Source organism: Dipteris shenzhenensis, chromosome 20 (assembly GCF_047967505.1).
Source record: "Dipteris shenzhenensis isolate YYH24624 ecotype China chromosome 20, Dip_SZ_1.0, whole genome shotgun sequence".
In the NCBI taxonomy this organism is placed as follows: Eukaryota; Viridiplantae; Streptophyta; class Polypodiopsida; order Gleicheniales; family Dipteridaceae; genus Dipteris; species Dipteris shenzhenensis.
Genome location: NC_141615.1, coordinates 50,181,208 through 50,203,715, shown reverse-complemented (window position 1 = coordinate 50,203,715; position 22,508 = coordinate 50,181,208). Strand labels below are relative to the sequence as shown.

General features: G+C 39.6%; 1 pseudogene; it reads left to right on the top strand.

Annotated features, from left to right (window-relative positions):
• Positions 1-1,985: 1,985 nt before the first annotated feature.
• LOC147889797 (uncharacterized) lies at positions 1,986-13,574 on the top strand (annotated as a pseudogene).
• The last annotated feature ends 8,934 nt before the right edge of the window (positions 13,575-22,508 follow it).

Here is a 22,508-nt window from a genome sequence, read left to right as displayed (position 1 = left end):
CTGAGTGGAATCGAAGTCCTTTGGAGAGTACAACCCATGACACCGCCTCCTCCTACGAGGGGTCCCATGATCACGAGCCCTGTGCTCTCCAGACGTGCGATGTGCTGACATGTCTAATTTGGGGGAATTGGACAAACATAGACACAAACAAGAAAACAAACACAAACACAAGAGTGGGTAAGAAGCAAAAAAAGAAATAAATACTTACAATTTACTACTTAAAACTCAAGTTCAATTTAATAAAACTATGAAAAGACAATTAATTTAATAATTCATTGTATATTATCAAATATCTCCATAAAATAGGATTACCATATATATCCAAAAGAGTATTCACATACAAAATTTGGGTCCAAAAGTATCTCCAACAGAGTGTTTATATATAAAAATTCTCACAAAAAGAGTATTCCTAAACAAAGTTTGTCTCCAAAAGAGACATTATCATGAAGGCACAGGAACGGAATGAAATGGAAATGAAATGACAATACAAGTGCAAAGCAATGATAACCAAGAGTACTCACATGTAGGCCAAGAGAGCTTGATGTTGATTGATTTCACAAAACTAGAAAGTACAATGCCTTTATAGAATAGGCACACACACTCTAGGAGTCACATGTATATGGGATAAGTCCCATAGTGACACATGGCACTTTAGGATATAAAGTAGTCTAGTACTACTCTAGAACACTAGAAAACACTCACTTTGGCTTCATGTTCCAACACCCCCCATGAAGGCAAGGTGAGAGATTACTAGAATGGAGCCAAGAACAGGACATGACATGATGAATCTACTAATTTGTACATCCCAAATAGCTCAGAGGCTCAAAAGAGAAGCATGGCTACTTGACCCAACAAAACAGTCTAGGGAGTGCACCAACATCCTGGAACTCGGCCAGGCTTGATAACAAAATCCATCAATGCCAATAATAGGACTCCCATAGTACATCCCCCCCTGGCTTCATAACATGAAGTGGTAGGAAGCCACACACAAATAAAGTAAAAGAGAATAACATCATTTTAGGAGGACTATCCAAGGCTGAGAACCTTTATTGACTCAACACACATGATTTATTCGCATTCATTTTAGGGGGACTCCCAAGGCAGAGTACCTTCGACACACTCAAAAAACAAAGTCAAGATCATCTGGTGCATAGACCTCTTCATCTAGAGAGAGATCTTGGATGTGAGCAGTGAGAGCATGAATTGGAGTAGAGATGTCTGCATCGTCTTCGTCTTCCTTGGATATAGTCCCAACCAAGTTGGCATGGTCTTTAGATTGTTGTTTGGCCAGCTTCTGGAAGCAACGATCTTCGGTGTGACCAAGCTTCCCACAGTAAGTGCACTTGATAGGTTTGAAGTTACCTTTTCCTTTAGGAAACCTCCCTTTAGAAAATAGTGCATTGGCGTCAGGAGTATCAATATGCCTTCTTTCATGATCAAGAAGCATAGCAACCATGTCATGGTAGCTCATGCTTGCCACTCTTAATGCTTGTATAATCTCCCGATACTTAGGAATGTCTTCAATGCTTGTGAGGAGCACCGCGACTTGGTCATCATCCCTAACTGGGGCCTTCAACGCAGCAAGTTGAGTGATGAGAGACTCCATATGATTTAGATGGGCGAGAAGAGAGTCCTCATGCTTCATCTGGAGTTTGAAGAATTCTTGGCGGAGAAAGACCTTAGAATTGATGACGACATTGCCGAAAAGACCTTCAAACTTCTCCCATAATTCTTGAGCAGTGGAATCAAAGTCAAGATGATGAATAACTTCATCACCCAAACCCAAACCAATGAGAGAAAGGGCTTTGTCGTTTAAATTCTCCCAGTGTAGAATTTTCTTCTCATCCGATTGTGGCTTTTTATCCTTGCCACAAACCACGTTCCACACCCTGTCTTTCATAAGGATAAGACGCAGCTTTGTTTGCCATGTCGAAAAGTTCTTACCCGTGAACTTTTCAATAAAGGCACTTGACTTCGAGGACTCCATGGCAATCAACTTGCAAGTAGCAAATTCAGAGGTACGTTAGGGATTGAAGGGTCATGCACAAGGGGCTAGAAAGAAACGAATAGGAGCAGGGCAGAATTCAGCAACTCTTCTTTGTAGATATCAGAGATCTCCCCACGCAGGTAGTAATCAGCACTCCTCCACGATAGCATTCAGCAGCTTCTCCATGAACTAGGTGGCCAATCAAAGCTTCACGCAGGCAATAGCTTCACGCAGGCAAAAGCTACATAGGAGAGGCAGCAACTTCAGAAATTTGTGGGTAGCTCCTTCAGCATCACGAACAGATCAGCATCAATGTAGGACAGCAACGTGCGGTAGCTCTTCCATTGTCTCAAACAAAAAAAAATGCTGGGCAGAGTGGCGGGCTGTTCACAGTGGCAATGGGCAGAACTGAAGCGGCCTTTGGAGCAGAAAAACGGGCAGCCTCAGGAGGTCTCAAACAGCGGCAAATAGCACGGGCAGATCTACAGCAGGAATGTCGAAGAAGAGGTTCACGGGCAGCATCAAATAATGTGGGCAGATCTGCAGTAGGAACAAGAGCGTGGCAGCCTAAACAGGAGCAGAATCTGGAGCAAAAAATCGGGGCAGCAGCTGGAGATGGCCTTGTCTTCAAGATGGAGGAGAGCATACTCTCTTGCACTTAGAGAAAGAGAGAGAGGGCATGGCTTCTCTTTTTGGCCTCCCTCTCCTCAATCTCTAGGAGCAAAAGAGCAGTGGCTCTGATACCACATGAAGGCACAGGAACGGAATGAAATGGAAATGAAATGACAATACAAGTGCAAAGCAATGATAACCAAGAGTACTCACATGTAGGCCAAGAGAGCTTGATGTTGATTGATTTCACAAAACTAGAAAGTACAATGCCTTTATAGAATAGGCACACACACTCTAGGAGTCACATGTATATGGGATAAGTCCCATAGTGACACATGGCACTTTAGGATATAAAGTAGTCTAGTACTACTCTAGAACACTAGAAAACACTCACTTTGGCTTCATGTTCCAACATATCATGCATATGCTAAAGAGAGGAGGAGGTCTACTGCTCTGCATTGTTGTCATGCTGATGGCTACATGGGTCACTCGGGACCTCATCTTTCACGTCTTCTAATATATATTGAAACTCTTCTTGGATGATGTATCCACTGTCCAAGAAGATGTCTACACAATTCATGATGTACCCACTGTCTAAGAAGATGTCTATACAACTCATATGTCTTTCACAGTCACCTCCTCATTAATTTTGGGCTCGAAGCAGTCTCTCCAAAGCTTGTAGAGATCCTATAAGTTGATTCGTGCGACCCTCAGGTATGCTGCTCATGTGACGATCAATCTGGACCCCACAATGTGCTCGCACTTTGATGATAAACTTTATCTAATTTGCATCATACGTAATTTTTTATGCTTCCGAATGGTGGCAACATGGGGAGGGGGTTGGGGTTCATGGAAGACTATCGGGGAGGAGGGTGTTCCATTTATAAGCTGTTTGAAAAAATCAACCAAATAGAAGCATACTAACCCCTCTTGGATATTTGTTATGCTCTATGATGAGATTATGTTGTATCCCTCTCTTTGTTATTTGTTATGTTGTATGTTTTTGAAAAGAGAGAAAAGATAGGGGAAAAAGAGAGGAGAAAAGAGACAAAAGAGAGGAGAAAAGAGAGGAAATAAGTGAGAAACAGAGGAAATAAGATAGAAAAGAGAGAAAATAAGTGAGAAAGACAGAGGGGAAAGAGGGAGGGAAAAGAGAGGGGAAAAGGGGGAGGGAAAAGAGATGAGAAAAGAGAGGAGAAAAGAGAAAAAAGAGAGGACAAAAGAGAGGATATAAGAGAGAAAGAGAGGAAATAAGATAGAAAAGAGAGGAAATAAGAGAGAAAGAGAGGAAATAAGAGAGAAAGAGAGAGGGGAAAAGAGAGGTGAAAAGAGAGGAAATAAGAGAGAAAGAGAGAGGGGAGACAGAGGACGCAAAAATAAGAGAAAGGGAAAAGGAGAGGAGTGAAGGAAAAGATTGGATGGAGGAGGAAAAGAGAGGGAAAAGACAGGGAAAAAAGAGGGAAAAGAGAGGAAATAAGATAGAAAAGAGAGTAAATAAGATAGAAAAGAGAGAAAATAAGAGAGAAAGAGAGAGGGGAGAGAGAAAATAAGAGAGAAAGAGAGAGGGGAAAAGAGGGAGGGAAAAGAGACGAGAAAAGAGAGGAGATAAGAGAGAAAGAGAGGAAACAGTAAAGAAAAGAGAGGAAATAAGAGAGAAAAAGAGAGGGGAGACAGAGGATGTGAAAATAAGAGAAAAGGAAAAGGAGAGGAGTGAAGGAAAAGAGAGGATGGAAGAGGAAAACAAGGAAAAGAGAGGAGAAAATGAAGGAAAAGAGAGGGGGGAAAGTGAGAAAAGAGAGGGGAGGAAGAGAGAGAAGAGAGTAGAAAAGAGAGAAAAGAGAGGGGAAAAGAGGGAGGGAAAAGATAGGAGAAAGAGAGAGGAGAAAAGAGAGAAAAGAGAGGGGGGAAAGAGGGAAAAGAGAGGGGTGAAGAGAGGAAAGAGAGGAGATAAGAGAAGATAGGAGGAGAGAGGGGAGAAGAGAGTAAATAAGAGAAGAGAGGAGAAGAGAGGGGAGAAGAGAGGAAAAGAGAGGGAAAGAGAGTAGAGAAAGAGAGGAGAAAAGAGAGGGGACAATTTACTCAGGAGAGGATGGCAAAGGAAAAGAGGGAGGGAAAAGAGAGGAGAAAAGAGAGGAAAAGAGAGGAAATAAGACAGAAAGAGAGAGGGGAGAAAGAGGATGTGAAAATAAGAGAAAGGGAAAAGGAGAGGAGTGAAGGAAAAGAGAGAATGGAAGAGGAAAAGAGAGGGGAGAAAGAGGGAAAAGAGAGGGGAAAAGAGGAAGGGAAAAGAGAGGAGAAAGAGGGAAAAGAGAGGGGAGAAGAGAGGAAAGAGGGGAGATAGGAGAGAGGAGAAGAGAGCGGAGAAGAGAGGAAAAGAGAGGGGAAAAGAGGGAGGGAAAAGAGAGGGGAGAAGAGGGAAAAGAGAGAGGGACAATTTACTCAAGAGAGCATGGAAGAAGAAAAGAGAGGAGAAAAGAGAGAGGGAAAAGAGGAGAAAAGAGGGTACCGAAGAGAGGATGTAAGAAGAAAAGAGAGGGGACAATTTACTCAAGAGAGCATGGAAGAAGAAAAGAGAGGGGGAAAGAGGGAGGGAGAAGACGGGAGAAGAGGAAAAAGAGAGACAAAATAAGATAGAAAAGAGAGAAATAAGAGCGAAATGAGACGGGAAAGAGAGAAAAGAGAGGGAAAAAGGGGGGAAAGACAAGGAAAAGAAAAGAGGAAAAGACAGGAGAGAAATAGAGGGAAAAGAGAAAAAGGAAAAGAGAAGAGGGAAAGAGAGGGGAACAAGAGAAAAGAGGAGTCTAAGAGGGAAAAGAGAGGAGAGTTTCTACACCCATCCCTGCAGCTAGCACTTAAGGCACTACCTGCAAGCCAATGTATTCATGAAAAGAAAAATAGGAAAGAGAGGAAGCACGTTCTTATCTAGAAAGTACGTGTCCTAACACCGGATGGTCTCGCTCGCGGGGGAGGTGTTTTGTGTTTATTGCCCTATAAAAGAGAGGAAACATACCATTTTAAAGAAAACTAATTAGTGAAAGGAGGAGTTTGGAGAAGCAACATTCCAAAGTGTACGGATTGAGGAGACAAAGAGAAGCCTACAAACAAAGAGAAAGCACGAAAACAATAGGCAGAGCTTTCATACTCTTCTCTTTCATGGTTGTTTTTCATGTATTGTTTCTTCCTTTAGAGAAAGGAAGGGAAAGTGAAAGTAGAGGAAGGGAAACAAGAGGAGAGGTAGAAAGAAAGACAAAGAAACCAAATAAACTTGAAATAGAAGGGGAAGAGAGGAATTCTTAGCTTGAGATGGAGAGGGAGCTACAGCAAGTCTTGTAGGTGCAGAGGAACAATGTAGGAGAGGATGGAGAGGTAGGAGGGAGGGAGGAGGTAAAGTGAGGAGGCAAGGGTTGCAAGCGATCGCATGTTGAAAGTGAATGCGAGGGAGGGGAATGCACGAAAAATCAAATGGCATTACGGGAAGAACAACGTAGGTTTTTTGTTCTTCCCAGATTCTGTCGGTATGAGCGTCATAATGAAAGTGGGTATATAAAAGCAGGACATCGATATGGACATCGGTATTATCATCAATATATTTTGACACCCATATCGATGAAACAAGGGTTTCCTCAGGGGTTTGGGGTTTAGGGTTTTTGGGGGGTTTGGGAGATTTTGGGGGGTGAGTGGGTGTTTGAAGGGATCTAGGGGGGATTTAGGCCTTGAGGTGTTTGGGGAAAGAGAGGGGATTAGGGGGTTTGGGGGATTTAGGTGTTTGGGTGTTTGACTTGGCTTGGGGGATGGTTTTGGATGTGTTCAAGCGGAGAGGATGAGTAGTGTAGCTCATCGGATAGGGGGCCACCTCCTGCGAGTTTGAAGTGGCTTCATGAGAGATTGCCTTGTCCTTGCATGCATTGCATGTGAGGGGTTCATCATTAGCGTCATATTGTCATACACCACTTGCAGATGTATGGAGAGGCACCACCAAAAGAGGATATTGGTTGACATGCTAGTACATCATCGGTAAACCAATGATATTTGAATGGTTTATGGATATTTATATTGCTTGTCCTTGTTGCACACAATGACCTTGCATCATTATATTATACAGGATGAGGAGAGTAGCGAGGGAGCATGTGCACCACCACCACAGTTTGAGCAAGGTGATCTTGAGGATGATTCTCGAGAGGAGGATGAGGGTATAACAGACATGATGGATTCTTTTTTTGGAGGCACCACGGGAGATGGGGGTGAGATCTCTGAGCATGAGACCGTGATGCAAGATGTGGCATCGACATGCTTGTATGATGGTGCAATGATGAAAAAACTATGAGCTTGCCTCTCAATCTTGAATTTGTAAGCAAAGTAGGGATGGTCAGACAAAAGTGTCTCAGCCTTGATGAGGTTTGGAGCCTTGATCTTAGTATCTCATTCCTAATTGTTTAAATTGATTAGTATCTCATTCACAAGGTTTCTTGGATATGCAAATTGTAATAGGTTGCTCTAGAAGATGTTGCATGTCCCAAATACCATGCCCAATTCCAGAGACAAAGCAAAGAATATGTTGACGATGGTTGGGATGGATTATGACACCATCCACGTTTGCCCTAATGATTGTATTTTGTTTCATCATGAGTATGGCAATTTGGTTAATTTCTCGGAGTGTGGAGCACAACACTACACACAGGATTTCATAGGGGAGACGATCCCAATGAAGGTCCTGAGACATTTTCCCATCATCCCTAGAATACAACACATGTTTGATGCAAGTCCATTGATGATTGCGCAACTGATGACATGGCATGCTACACATTGATCCACCGATGAAACTTTGGTGATCCCTTCATATTGTGCTGCTTGGAAGCACATAGACAACATTTGGCCAAACTTTGCGAGGGAGCCATGCAATTTACATCTCGGGCTCACAATGGAGGGCGTGATCCCTTTTGGGTTACACTCCACATCTTGGTTGACATGGCCCATAGTCTTGGTGAACTACAATATCCCGCCATGGCTAACAATAAAGAAGGGACACCTCATGCTTGCACTACTTGTGCCAGGGAAGTACAAGGCCAAAAATATGGACGTGTACATGGCACCCTTGATTGAGGAGCTGCAAACCCTATGGAGGGGCATACATGTCTTTGATATTTCTAAATCCCCGAGGCACGCCACAAACATGTGCATTAGGGGAATTTTGATGTGGACCATGCATGACTATCCAGGATATGAGGAATGCACAAGTACGTGCTTTTGCATGCCTATTGATACCTTTTTGATTTATTGTGGTGTGATCTATGCATGTCTAATGACCTATTTGTGCATGCATATATGTAGGACTTAAAACACAAGGGTACCATGCTTGTCCTATTTGTGCCCCTAGTTTGAATGTGTGACACTCCAAACATATGAGAAAGATGGTTTATGAAGGTCATGCTCAATATCTTCCACTTGATCATCCTGCACGTGAAGGTCAACTTGATCCACCACCGGTCCATAAGAAGGCAAGTGACTGGATTTGGGATTGGAGAGCAAATAGCAAGGAGCCTCCTCCTAGTATGGTCCATCTATCTATCTTTCATGAGCTTCCATATTGGGGTGAGTTACAAATCAATCACCTCTTGGATCCCATTTGTATCTTCAAGAATGTGGGGGCTTCTATTTGGGAACACTTGGTTGGTGACAAAGACATAAGGTCTTCAAGAATGTGGGGGCTTCTATTTGGGAACACTTGGTTGGTGACAAAGACATAAGGGGAGTGCAAGAAGACTTGCAGGAGATGGTTAGGATGCCTCACTTATGGCCCCAAGAGCATGTGTGTAGAACTCAAGAGTGTGGTTCTACAACTTAGGAGGGTGGTTTAGGAACCCAAGAGCATTCTCCTAGAATTGTTCTTCCAAAGAAACCATGGATCCTTTCCAACTGTAGAGGAGGCAAGGGTCACAGCGGATATATTGCATCTTTTTGGACACCCACGGGACACATGCATTGCCTGAGGGGAGTGTTTACAAAGGACAATAAGCTTAGTGGCCTTAAGTCCCATGATTGGCACAAGGTCTTACAGGTATTCTACATGTTAGCTTGAAAGAAGAGTAGAACTAAGCTTGTGATGCTTTCGTGTAACTTATATGATTGTGACACAGTGTTATAACTCCTTTGTTGCTTGGGTAGTTTATCCTCCCAATTACATTGATAGGATGATTATCAGAAGATGTTAGAACTGCTATCTACAAGATCAGTGGCATTGTCAGGTATGCTTACTATCATATCACCTTCTTTATATTTCATACCAAAATATATATATATATATTTCATACAATTTTAGATGATGGGTAGAAAATATTGAATCTTACAAGTGCATGTGGAATAGGTGGATCTCACAAAAAGAGATCTCTGTATCGAGCATCGAGAGGGCTAAGGTGGACTCCATTGAAGCTTTGTGCTTGCTTGAGAATCACTTTCCCTCAAGCATTACGACGACTCGGGTGCACATGCTTGTACACATAGTTGATGAGGTCGGCATTGCAAGAACCGTTCATAGTCATTGGATGTTTTTCCTTGAACGGTTTTTAAAAACCTCGAAGGGATTTGTAAGGCAAAGAGCTAGACCCAAAGCAAGCATGGTGGAGGGATGGCTTGCACAAGAGTCATTAGTATACGTCACAGAGTTCTTGCATCCATGGATCCCGATATGCTACATGCTTGGAACAGCAAGGACGATTATCATGTCATTGCAGAGGTTCCCTAAAGTAAAGGGGTTGAAAGAAAGATGAGCAAAGAGCAAAAAGAGAAATTTAATAAGTTTAGTGTCCTCCATAGTCCTAAGATGCCAGGACTAAGTAGAAAAATTCGAATTTGTGATTCGAAAAAATCAAGAAAATCGCTCGAATGATTCGAATGGAAGAAAAAATCTATTTAAAAAACGGTGACACGTCATGCTTTTTATATAAATTGCCACATCATCACCACATATTCGTATGAATAACTTTTATTCATATGAATAAACTTATATTAGGACGAATACGTTCCTTCGATTTTGCATATAATCTCATTGTTTGCCAATTTTTCTTAACTCACGTTTGGTTCCTTAGCCAAGCATCAGAGATCTAAAAAAGGAAAAGAAGGAGAAGGTCCTCAAGGTTTTGAAAGCAATCTAGAAGGTCCGAAATAAGATAGATTTTTGTTAGGGAGCTTTAGGATCTCATTATGAGTTCCTGAGATCTCTTGTTTGGATTTTGGTTTTGGTCTTTTGTTTTGTTTGTTGGAGTTCTAGGTTCTCTTTATTGAGTACCTTCGATCTCTTGTGATAAAAATATTTTAGATATTTATGTGTTTGAAATTTGTTTGTGGGAGTTCTAGGTTCTCTTTATTGAGTTCCTTAGATCTCTTGTGATAAATGGGCTTCTTTTTATGTCTATGAAATTTGTTTGTGGGAGTTTTAAGATCTCCTTGTTGAGTTTCTTAGATCTTATGTGAATAGATTTTTGTATGTGGGAGTTCTAGGATCTCTTTGGTGAGTTCCTCAGATCTCTTGTGATGAATGGGCTTGTTTTTGTGTCTATGAAATTTGTTTATGGGAGTTCTAAGATCTCCTTGTTGAGTTTCTTAGATCTCATGTGAATAGATTTTTGTACGTGGGAGTTCTAGGATCTCTTTGGTGAGTTCCTTAGATCTCTTGTGATAAATGGGCTTGTTTTTGTGTCTATGAAATTTGTTTGTGGGAGTTCTAAGAACTCCGTGTTGAGTTTCTTAGATCTCATGTGAATAGATTATTGTACGTGGGAGTTCTAGGATTTCTTTGGTGAGTTCCTCAGATTTCTTGTGATAAATGGGCTTGTTTTTGTGTCTATGAAATTTGTTTGTGGGAGTTCTAAGATCTCCTTATTGAGTTTCTTAGATCTCATGTGAATAGATTTTTGTACATGGGAGTTCTAGGATCTCTTTAGTGAGTTCCTCAAATCTCTTGTGATAAATGGGCTTGTTTTTATGTTTATGAAATTTGTTTGTGTGAGTTCTAAGATCTCCTTGTTGAGTTTCTTAGATCTCATGTGAATAGATTTTTGTATGTGGGAGTTCTAGGATCTCTTTGGTGAGTTCCTTAGATCTCTTATGATAAATGGGCTTGTTTTTGTGTCTATGAAATTTTTTTGTGGGAGTTCTAAGATCTCCTTGTTGAGTTTCTTAGATCTCATGTGAATAGATTTTTGTACGTGGGAGTTCTAGGATCTCTTTGGTGAGTTCCTTAGATCTCTTGTGATAAATGGGCTTATTTTTGTGTTAATAAAATTTGTTTGTGGGAGTTCTAGGATCTCCTTGTTGAGTTTCTTAGATCTCATGTGAATAGATTTTTGTATGTGGGAGTTCTAGGATCTCCTGGTTGAGTTCCTTAGATCTCTTGTGAGAAATGGGCTTGTTTTCGTGTCTATGAAATTATTAAATTAGTTTGTGGAAGTTCTAAGATCTCATTGTTGAGTTCCTTAGATCTCTTGTGGAAATTTTTATATGTGGGAGTTTTAGGATCTTCTCATTGAGTTCCCTAGACCTCATGTGAGAAATATGATTTTATTGTGTTTGTATTCTCACATTTTCTTTGAATGAATATGTAATATTCTTTCAATAGAATGCGAAAGAATACAAAGAGTTTTAAAGTGTACGAATTGAAAGTTTTAAAAGAACTATTAGAAGAGTTGTCTCATTCTTACACTTTCTTTTGAATGAACATTTAATATTCTTTCAATAGAATGTGAATTATTTTAAAAGAGCGTGATTGAATGACAATTAATATAGTGCATGCTTGAACGTGTTTTTCAAAGGATATGTGTTATTTTTTATAAAATATGCATTCCAATATGTTTCTATTGTATACTCAAATTAGGTTTTTTTGCATTTTGTTTTTGGCAACTTCAAAAGCATGGTGCGCGACAAGATTTGGTCATACATGATGGAGATACAAAAAGTACATGCCTTGGTCTCTTTCTTGTAGTGTACATATTGTGGACACAAATTCACAGGTGATTCTACTCGCATCAAGCAACATTGTCTCAAAATAGGCAGTGACGTTGGAGCTTGCACATGCACTCCATCTAATGTCCTTCCATTATGCAAATTGTATTTAGAGAAAGTGAAGAAAGTGGTTAATTTGGCCCTAATAAGAAATTGTGCAAATCAACAAGATGTGAGCACTGAGGTTGATGAGACGGTTGAAGGAGAAGCACCAATAAATTCGAGGAGTGTATCCATACATGAAGGTGATGTAGATTTGCTAGCAAGCGGGTCGTAGGTGAGTTTTGATGCGACTAATGTCTGTCAAGTAAAGAAGAGAACTAAGGGAGAACAATCTTCTATGGAGGATGGATTTCTTTGACAACAAGTGCATGAAGAGCACTTAAGATGGACAGAAGCATTTGTTAAAAATGGTATACCATTCAATGTGATGAGAGATGACACGTTTCATAATGCCTTGAAATCATGTACTAGACTAGGATTTATTTTGCCAGATTATAATAAAATGCGTACCAATCATCTTGATAGAGTCAAACAAACTGTGGCAGATTGCTTGAAAAAAAAGATATTAGACTTTATTCCTACATATGGGTGCACTCTTGCGTTTGATGGAATATGGACTAGCAAGCAGGCCAGACCCTTGATAAATGTAATGTGCATTACTCCCAAGGGAGCTATGTTTTTGGAGAGTATTGATACGCCTCTAAAAGAAAAAAAATATTAAACCTATATAAACAATATTTAAATATTTATTGTCGCATCATTTATTATATTTTAAAATTGAACCATCATTTTTATCGCAATATTCAGTTATACAAATAATATTTAAACATTAATTATTGCATCATTTATCATATTTGACAATTGGATCATCATTTTTATCGCATCATTTACTTATGCAAACAATATTTAAACATTACTTATCGCATCATTTATCATGTCACTATAAATATACAAACTGTTCGAACAATGGAGTGGATCCAAACTTGGATGATATATAAAACTAAAAATGTTACAAGTTCCATGATTGGTCACTCATGTTACATCCCAGCGTCCAAGAAAGACTCGGTCATTGGCTGGTCTAAGTCCTTGCTTTGGACTGAGCTGTATACCACATCTTGGAGCAATGTCAAAAATCCCACAAAAATCTGTAGTACTTGGACATCTATTCGGTTCGGTTGACTTTCCCGAAACTGCAAATCATCGTAAATGCCTGATTAGAGCTTCTATAGGCCCCGTACTTGGCGATGGTGCACAAATGTCCAAGGATTTTAGAATGTGATGAGACATGATATACACATCTTGTGCAACATTGAAAGGTGGGGGATTGGTGCAAAGGCACTCTGGAGCAACATGACGAAACCTAGCAATGGAGCTTCACACAGTGTTGGGGCTATCACTAAGTAATGCGGGATAGTGCTTTCTAGTGCTACATGGGGTCATCATTCCCCAATCACAAATGCTCAGATACACCTCCTTGGATGACTCCGAGAAGTGTAGCATAATGTTTTGCGCATGCAAATCATTATGCAGGACATTATGTTGGTGCATGTAATGAATAGTGTGAACTAGTGCACTTAAAATATCAAATACATGCTGATGGACCTATTGAGCTCTAGCAGGCATTTTCGCATCATCTCTGTGAAACACCGAAGATGGTCGCTTTCTGTCATGTTCGATGCAGGTTAGCCATCTTTCCAAATGATTTCCATTCTAGAACAGAAATAGTATCATTGGGTTATCATCATGGACTAGACCTATTGCCCGGATGATGCCCGAATGTACGACATCGCCCAAGCATGTGGCTTCTTCCAATGCGCTGGCCTTCAATGCATCAATGGACATAGAAACCCTCAGCACCTTACATGCATAAATCTTGTCCCTTTCAAAGGGAGCGACAAGAATATTGCACATGTTGACTATTCCTTTTGTGCCTGTGCCCACAGCTGCACTAGGCGTGAATCGAATGTCTCGTCGCTGAAGCAGTATGGGCTGCATGGGTCTTCGCACTTCTACATGATCACTCAAGCCATGTGATGTGCATGGTGCTTATGCAGGTGAGAATGAAGGAGATGGGAATGTATCTACTTGTGTAGATAGATTGTGCATTTGTAGTGCATGCAAAAATACAAGAGATGAAAACTGGTCTGCGCGTGTGGTAGGAGGCATAAATGGAGGCACAAAAGATGTGGTGAAACATGATCATGCATGTGGTGGGAGAGGTGAAAAAGGAGGAGGAACTTCTGGGTATGAAAGATCTTGGAAAAAAGGGATACTGGGTTCAACATGTTGTGGTGGATGCACTAGTGCATACATGTGGCATGGCTACAGTGGTGCTTGCGGCTGCGTTGGGTGGAATGTGACATATGATTGGGGACATGGGTGCATTGGTGCTTGTGGTTGTGGTGGATGTAATGCAGCATCAGACTGGGGGCATGGGTGCATTGATGCTTGTGGTTGCAGCGGTGCTTGGGGGCATGGGTGCATTGATGGAAGGGAGGTCGAGGCAGCTCCTTTGCCTTTGTAACCTCACCATGCATTCTTGATGTATGTGACCGTGGCATCTACAGTAGGACCCTCCCACTTTGTGTCACATGAGTTTATGTCTCGATCTATTTGACTGAGGCATCGTCGGCCCTCCATCACTAAGTGGTACAAATACTGGTCTATAGACTCTACCGTGAAAACATCTAGAAATCGATCACGCAAGGTCCTCCCTCCACACTCTACCATTGTCCTAACCAAATTTTGTACACCACTTTCACCATTTTGGAAAGCTGTCTCCATGATGTCCTGATCGACATTCATTAATAAGTGTACATTCTCGTTTTTCAGCACCTTCCTCTGAGACTTTGTGAGATCAGGTTGTTGACACTTCCTCTTCTCACCTGCATGAGCCACCTCATATGCAGTTAGCTGCAACACAAAATTCAAGAAAGAATTCAGTGCTAGGTGCAATAAGAAAATCAATGCAAGCAATCTAAGAAATGCAAGCAGTGCAATTAACAATGCAAGCAGTCTAAGAAATTACTTAGGTATAACCTCTCAACTCAAGCTCAAGCCTCAAATCATGTAACATACTATAGAAAATCAAAACACAAAAAATGACCTAGGCATAACCTAATCATGGACTTCACCATCTAACACTAGGCTTCAACTGCAACACACAACTATCAAGGGATAATTGGGTGCCAGACTAAGTGTCTAAAAGCACATCGCATGATTTCTAACTTAGGCTGCAACACACAACTATCCAGGGATAGTTGAGTGCCAGACTAAGTGTTTAAGACAACATCACATGATATCTAACTTAGACTGCAACACACAACTATCAAGGGACAATTGAGTGCCAGACTAAGTACTTAAAAACATCTCTAAACTTAGACTGTAACACACAACTCTCAAGGGAGAGATGAGTGCCAGAATAAGCATCTATGAAAACATCACTAAGCTTGGACTGTAACACACAACTCTCTTAAGAGAGATGAGTGCTAGCCCAAGAGTTCCTACAAACAAACATTTTTATACAAACTGAGACTGCAACACACAACTCTCTTAAGAGAGATGAGTGCTAGCCTCAGGTAAAAGATAATTATTTATATTATAATTAAAATTGCAACACACGACAAAAACAGACTGCAACACACAACTCTCACAAGAGAGATGAGTGCCAGCCTGTCTACACACTTAAATACAATACAAAATAAATATTAAACAATTTAAAAAGACTGCAACACACAAATCTCCTAAGAGAGATGAGTGCCAGTCTTAAACAAAACAAGAGAGAGAGAAACAATGATTACTAACAAAAGACTATAACAAAAGTAAGGTGCAGTAAGGTACCTATGACGAGAGCTGGTGGGTATGGAAGTAAGCAAGAGGTAGCAGGTAGGCAACCAAGAGGTGGTAGGCAGGCAAGTAGGTGGCTCAAGAATATAGCTGGATGTATTTGTACGAATACCAAAAATAACAATTGTTTCAAATTTATACTACATTTATTCGTACAAATAACATCATTTATTCATACGAATAGGTTTATTTGTACGAATAGGTTTATACATATGAATAACCTATTCGTACGAATAAATTAGGAAAAATCGTTGGAAAAATTCGAGCAAATTAATGCAACTTAGTGCCAGGATGGGTGGCGGCCAAAGAAAAAAGAATAAATGAGGGGGCAAGATTTAGAGTCATGCATAGGCAGAGGGTGCCATATCCACCAGACCTTGCTCTTCTCCCCAGACACATTTCCCGTGATTGGCTACAAGAAGCTCTTCATAAAGCCGAAGATGATAAAGAGTACATAACCGATCGAGCGAGAGCTTGCGATCGGATATATGCCACTTACCTTTCTACTTACTTTGGGTATTTATGATCACAATCCCTACAAAATGCATCCTCATTGTTTTAATCATGTTCTTTTGTAGTACAAAAAGTACAGTGCATTGTGGTCACATGGACGACCTTTTCCTGTGGAATGCATCACTTCAAGGAGAGTCACATATGATTGTGGAGTCATGGCTAACTCTGTACAAGATAGCCGAGCAAGTGCTTCTGATACCAATCTTCTCTCCACGCAGTTAGATTATTGTGGGACCATACGTGACATCTATGAAGTTGATTTTAGATGATTTAGTATTTCATTCTTGATGTCAAATGGTCTAGAACCATAGTTAGGAGAGACAGCTGTGGTTTATTTGCCATTGACTCCACCAGACCCTAGATCAATGAAAGTGAAACTTTTGTTCTTCTAGAGCATTGTGAATAGGTATGTCATACTAATGAATTTATGAAAAGCTAATATCTTCATTTTCAAATAAATGTTGGTAGATTTTCATATATATATTATTTTATACTTGAGCATAAATGAATATAATTACTAGCACCTAATTTGTATCTTCAACGTAGGTGGTCTTTCATCTAGGTCATTTGGATCCAAGATGGTGGTACGTGGTCCAAGTTGCTCCTCGAAGCAGACATATTTTTGAAGATAGGAATGTGGATATCGAGATGCCAATAGAAGATCCAAATAATGATGCTGATGGATCTAGGAAAGAGGATGAAGATGATGATATGGGCCACAAAGAAGGTGACAATAATGACACTGTAATGAAGGAAGGTGGAGATCATGACTCTGGAGAAAAAGAGGGAGAACTAGAGGCTAGTGAACTAGAAGATCAAGTCTTAGGTAGACATACAATAGGGGATGATGATGTAGGTGATCAATTGTATGTAAACCTTGAGATAGATATATTTGGTGCGCAAGACTTGGCTCAAGATGAAGCCATCAATGTAAATGCTACTGATTCATAGTTCTGACATCGATGAGACTTCTTATGTGTAATTTGGCCCTCACATTTTTATAGTGACATTTTGTACATTAATTTGTATGTTAAGTTCACTATCAATATATGAGTGTTTTGATCTCAGTTTTGATGTACATACTCTTATATTTTTTATCTTTCAAATGGCCAAACTTGTGGTTCAAAATTATTTTGGGACCCCTTGAAAATGACGTTCTATAAAAATGTCAGTATGGAAAATTGTACCCAGAAGTTGGTAAAAGCATTGGTAAAAGCATCAGTGTAAGGGTTGGTAGTAGTTGGTGTATATGTCACTATAGGGATCGGTATATATCGACCCCTATATCGACGTACATATTGACGACTACTGTTTTTATGTCTATACTGACACCTTCCACGCCCACCAGCCGTACTGACAATCTTCATGCCCGTGCCTATGAAGTTTCGATAGATAGCGTCGAAAAGAGGCCCGTGTCTTATAGTGTGAGGGCAAGCATGAGCACAATTGCAAGGGATAAGGATTGAGCTCACAACTTGATGAGGATTCCTCATAGGACATTCCCATGTATGTTGTAGTCCTTTCTTCATGGTAGTGCATATATCTATATCATCTAGTCTCCCTTATAGGATTTTAGTTTTGTATTCCCCTTTGAGGGGTTTTTTGTATCTGATTCATACACTCATGCAAGAGCATCATTTTAAATGCCTCTATAAAGGCATTTTGTTAACACATGATGGCTTCTATTTTCAAATAGATATACGTTATGGCATGCTAGAAGGGTCCATGTCAATATTAGTATGATGACTTATAGAGGCAGGAAATGGGGCATAGAGACCTATTCATCCTAAAAAATGTCCATGTCAATGCCTCTATCAACATTTATGCTGATGTAATCTATTTATACAAACACCATTAAAAACACTAATGAGTATATTGGCGCTTTGTTTTTAATGCTTTTTCCAATGTGTATGTTGATGTTCTCACACTTAGAAAAAATAATTAAATTAATCATTGAAATTCCATCAGAATATGTGTTAGAAAGGGACTATATGGTTGTAGCATAGAGGAGGGTACCAAGAAGGTTGAATAAGAATCGAACAGCAAATGTTGGAGATCCATTAACATTTGATTTCATGGAAATCTTTGAGTCCGTGATTGGATATACATTTGTAGCTCACATAAATGCAATAATGCATTTGAAGGAGATTTGCCAAAACTATTAGATATTTCATCATTTTTTTGATGGGTTAGAGCTAATTTTATGGGTGATGATTGAATGGATGAGATATTTTGAGAATATCTCAATATTTAAGTTATGCTTAAATGGGACTACAAGCATGCTAGATTCAAGGTGGTAATATTTGCTTTGCACATAGGATCACAAATGCATGCCCAATATATATAAACATGAAGTGGAAAAATAATTTTGAGAAATGACAAAATATAAGAATATTCCTTGCCCATTCCTTGCAAAATCAAATGTCAATTCCTTAGATCTTGTTGCACTTCCATTGTGCTCTAAGATAAGTGTGCCCTTCTTAGATATTGTTGCACTTCCATTGTGCTCTAAGATAAGTGTGACAAGGATCATAATTTTAATATAGTAATGTATAAAAAATGATTCATGTCTAGGCTTAACAATGACGGTAATCATAATGTACACTTAGTATCATGTAAATGGCTAATGTGTTAAATGCATTAGTATTTATTGTTTTCATCAAAGCCTTTTGTAGAAGGGATTCAAGATACACAAGTAGTGCTCCAAGCTCTACATTTTGAAGACTTTGGAATATTGTGTAATCAAATGGTGGCAAATCTCAAATAGGGCCACCATAAGAGAAACATTATTACCAAGAATCACTCATCTCATTACATATATTCAACCTCGGGGTTGAGTCTACAACTATAGATAATGATGATGATATTTTATCCCTCTATGCTTACTAAATATGATTGCTTTGTGGAACGTGATCGCATTTCAAGTGTAGTGCAATCTTTGAAAGGCTAGCCATGTTGTACTTGTGAGATGAGGAAATAATGGTGGTTTGATGTCTCTCTTCATCTTTATCACATGAGATGAGGAGGGAATTCATATCAACACTTGTAGCTATCCAGTCTATCAACCTTACTACAAAATATGGTGGCTAGCATGTGATTGGACATATTATTGCAATATCACTATGTGATTGGCCATATTAATGCATTATGGATTGGCATGCGCTTCGTCATATTGATGCATTTATGGCTAGGAATGTGATTGGCCATATTAATGCATTAAATCCATATTATAGGATGTGAGACAAGAGATATTCAAGCACAATTCAAGGTATCATTGTATACTCAACATTAAGAATTTATAATACCATGAATAAGAGGGAAATACATCTCAAAGCAAGGAGGAGAGGGATAAAAGATATGGAGATATGATGTGAGGGGATGGTAAGGGACATACCTCTCCCATACCACCATGGTGGTGCTTTATAATATAATGGCACTAGGCATCCAATCTTTTGAGAAATCAAATTCAAGCACTGGAGACAAAAATGATATTATGCCATGGAGGATAAAAATGATTATATGAAGGAACTCATTAGTTAAGAGACACCCACACAATGAATCTATCCAGTAGTGTAACCATGGACATGACTTTATTGATTTTGAGAGGTCTACGACTACACACAAAACATAGAGATAGGGATAAATAAAGTATCAAAATATGTAATAATTAAGAGTACGATTAATGTATTGGTAGAACATATAAACTCTTATTCAAGTAATCATAACATGTATATGAGGGGTCATACCTATCATATCACTATAAGCACAAATATATGTTAATAGTATAATCTATTAATGTCTATGATGGATTTTGAGGGAGATATGTACATAAACATAGAGATGAGGAGAGACAAATTAGCAGAATAGCCAACGACGATTATTACAAATTAGCAGAATAGGTACTAATTGTATTGCATAAGTTGGTAGAACGTTTTTAATCTCTCTTCAAGGAGCTGCAATGTTCCGTTTATGACTATAAGTGCAAACATATGTAAATACTATGTACTAAACAGTAGATTGTACCTCATCATATACTATAATCACAAATTATATATGCAACTAGTATAACCTACTCAAGTGTGAAGGTCATGTACTTCCAACATCGCTATGTCCCTACTCATGTGTGATTTCAAAAACTTGTACTCATTGTTAGAATAGTAGACCCAAGATATGTGGGTTACTATAGTTAGAGAAATGGAATTAGAAACTATCACTTACTCTTGGGAGAGAAATAGTCTTATGAATGGGGCGAGGTGCTATAAACTAGATATGATTAACTATAGGTTCTCTATACTTGCAAAGCAAATTGAACTCCAAGCTTGAGGCATTCTATATCAAAAAACTTCTATCAATCATATGCATTCAACAAAAACAGTTTTAGTTATCGTTACAAACCTTAGGTTTTTCTCTTTTTTGTAATTCCACAATAAAATAAAACCCCTTTGCATGCTATATTACATATTACTTCCAAGTGAACCTCCCAATATTCTTAAACTGCATTCCGAGCATTTTTTAGTGCATTCCCACATCTCCAAATTCTAATAGGTAAATTCCACAGATGAAAATGTTGCAAGATTAAGGAAGCTCTTCCCCCCTATCAGCGTACCTCCCCATCTCTCTGTTGTGCATGAATTTTCCAAGAGGATTGTTGGTAACTATCTAGGGGCATCTCGGATTCATGCTTCATACAACTCATGCTTAACATTGGCTATTTTTTTTATATTAATGAGCTCATTCTTTTTACCTTCATTGAAGGTGATAGATTGGCTAGGCTTCTCTAAGAGCTAGTTCATGCAAAAAGAGAGGTTTGCAATTGGCACAAAGTCGGCTACAAATTGAAATGTTCATCCAAGCATGTTTTTTGGCAATGATGATTTTTGGGCTTACACCAGTTTGCTTGATGAGCCCCTACTTCCAAGTACTACGGGCTTGGGAGAAAACAAAGAGTAATGATGACCAGTAGGACATTTTCTTGGAGAGTTTTCACCTTTCATGGGTATAGAGTTTGAGCATCTACCTGTAGACTGTAAAAAATTGCTTTGGAACTCTTTATGTGAACAAAAAAAACCACAACTTGGTTTTTTTCCTTCACTCTGATTTGCAACCACTAATTTGCAACCTGTCCCTAACGATTAAAGTGTGAAGAAGATCTAACACGAGAGCCTCAAGATGAGTGTTCATGAGAGTCCATCAAAGAAGCAGCACCTCATTGGAGTGAGAGCATTTATGTACTCTATAGGAGGAGGTTTGTTGGTAACTGGCTCGAGGCATCTTGCATTCACACTCCTACAAATCATGCTTAACATCAATTGGCCATTTTTTTCAATGTTAATGAGCTCATTCTTTCTACCTTCCTTGAAGGTGACAGATATAGAATAAAGCATGCCATTGGGGATGGTGCTAAATCGATGCTTTGTGAAGATAGAGATTAGCTTGCTAACTAGGGAGGCTTCTCTAAGACCTCGAGACGAGTGTTCATGAAAAACCAAGGTTTAATGTCAAGTGAATGACAATTTTTGAAATTAACTTTGAAATTTGAATATAGAAGGTTTTTAAACCTCCAAATTTAAGGCATTTTTGCTTAAAACATGCAAATGCTCAATAAAAGGCTTAAAGCTTTTGAGCTTGAAACCTTTGTATCTTAAGCAAAATGAACACTGTGAGGACACAATGTACATATTTGTAACAAGTATATGTATTATGTAATATGTACATGGCAGAGGCTCTTTAAGGAGGAGTCGGTCCGGGACCTGGCTCTCTTGGCTCGTGACTCTGTCAATCAAGAGTACCATCTTTGGTTGACCTGATATTTTTTATACCAGGCCCCATGGGTTCTTGTCCTCTGTGACTTAAAAGTTGGAGCTACTTGCTATTTGTTCAAGAATGTCGTTTCTTTATTGTGGTTGCATTTACTGCTGCTTCCGTCGATGTTCCTCACCAGATCCGATCAATCTCTTTCTGATAGTTACCTACATCCTAGTATGAGACTATGAGCTGCAGCTGTCCACGAAAAAGCTTCCGAGTCCCAATCAAGACAGTGCTGAAGCCAACTAATTTTATAAGCAGCATCAGCAGCTGTGGCCTGTGCCCTGTAGACAGAAAAAGCCTTCCACCAGAGTCCTAACTTCACTGTTGAACATCTCACAGCCGCTCTCATTGTCAACTTGGAAGGCGCGTTTTAATCCACTTGGACCAACACCCCGTTTTCTGTAATCTGTTATAGATATATATGAATGCTTCGTTAGCTGCCCATGCGTATCGCTGTATTTCTTAAGAGTTCTTCTGGAAATCAGCAACACGTGAGTTGGACTTGGGGGTGGATTGCGATCGAGTGTGTATTACTACTCAGTATCCTGTACAGTGTATGGAGGTTAGAACCGAGAAACGCCAGTTATGAGCTTGATCGAGTTCCCCTTCGATTTGTCCGGGCGCTGTTATATTTTTATTGGACAGAAAGTTCCTCCATTCTTTCCACCCTTCCAACACAGCGATTGCTTCTACAGATTGACGAAACACCAACCAGCACAGCGGTTGGTCTGATTCAGGACGCTAG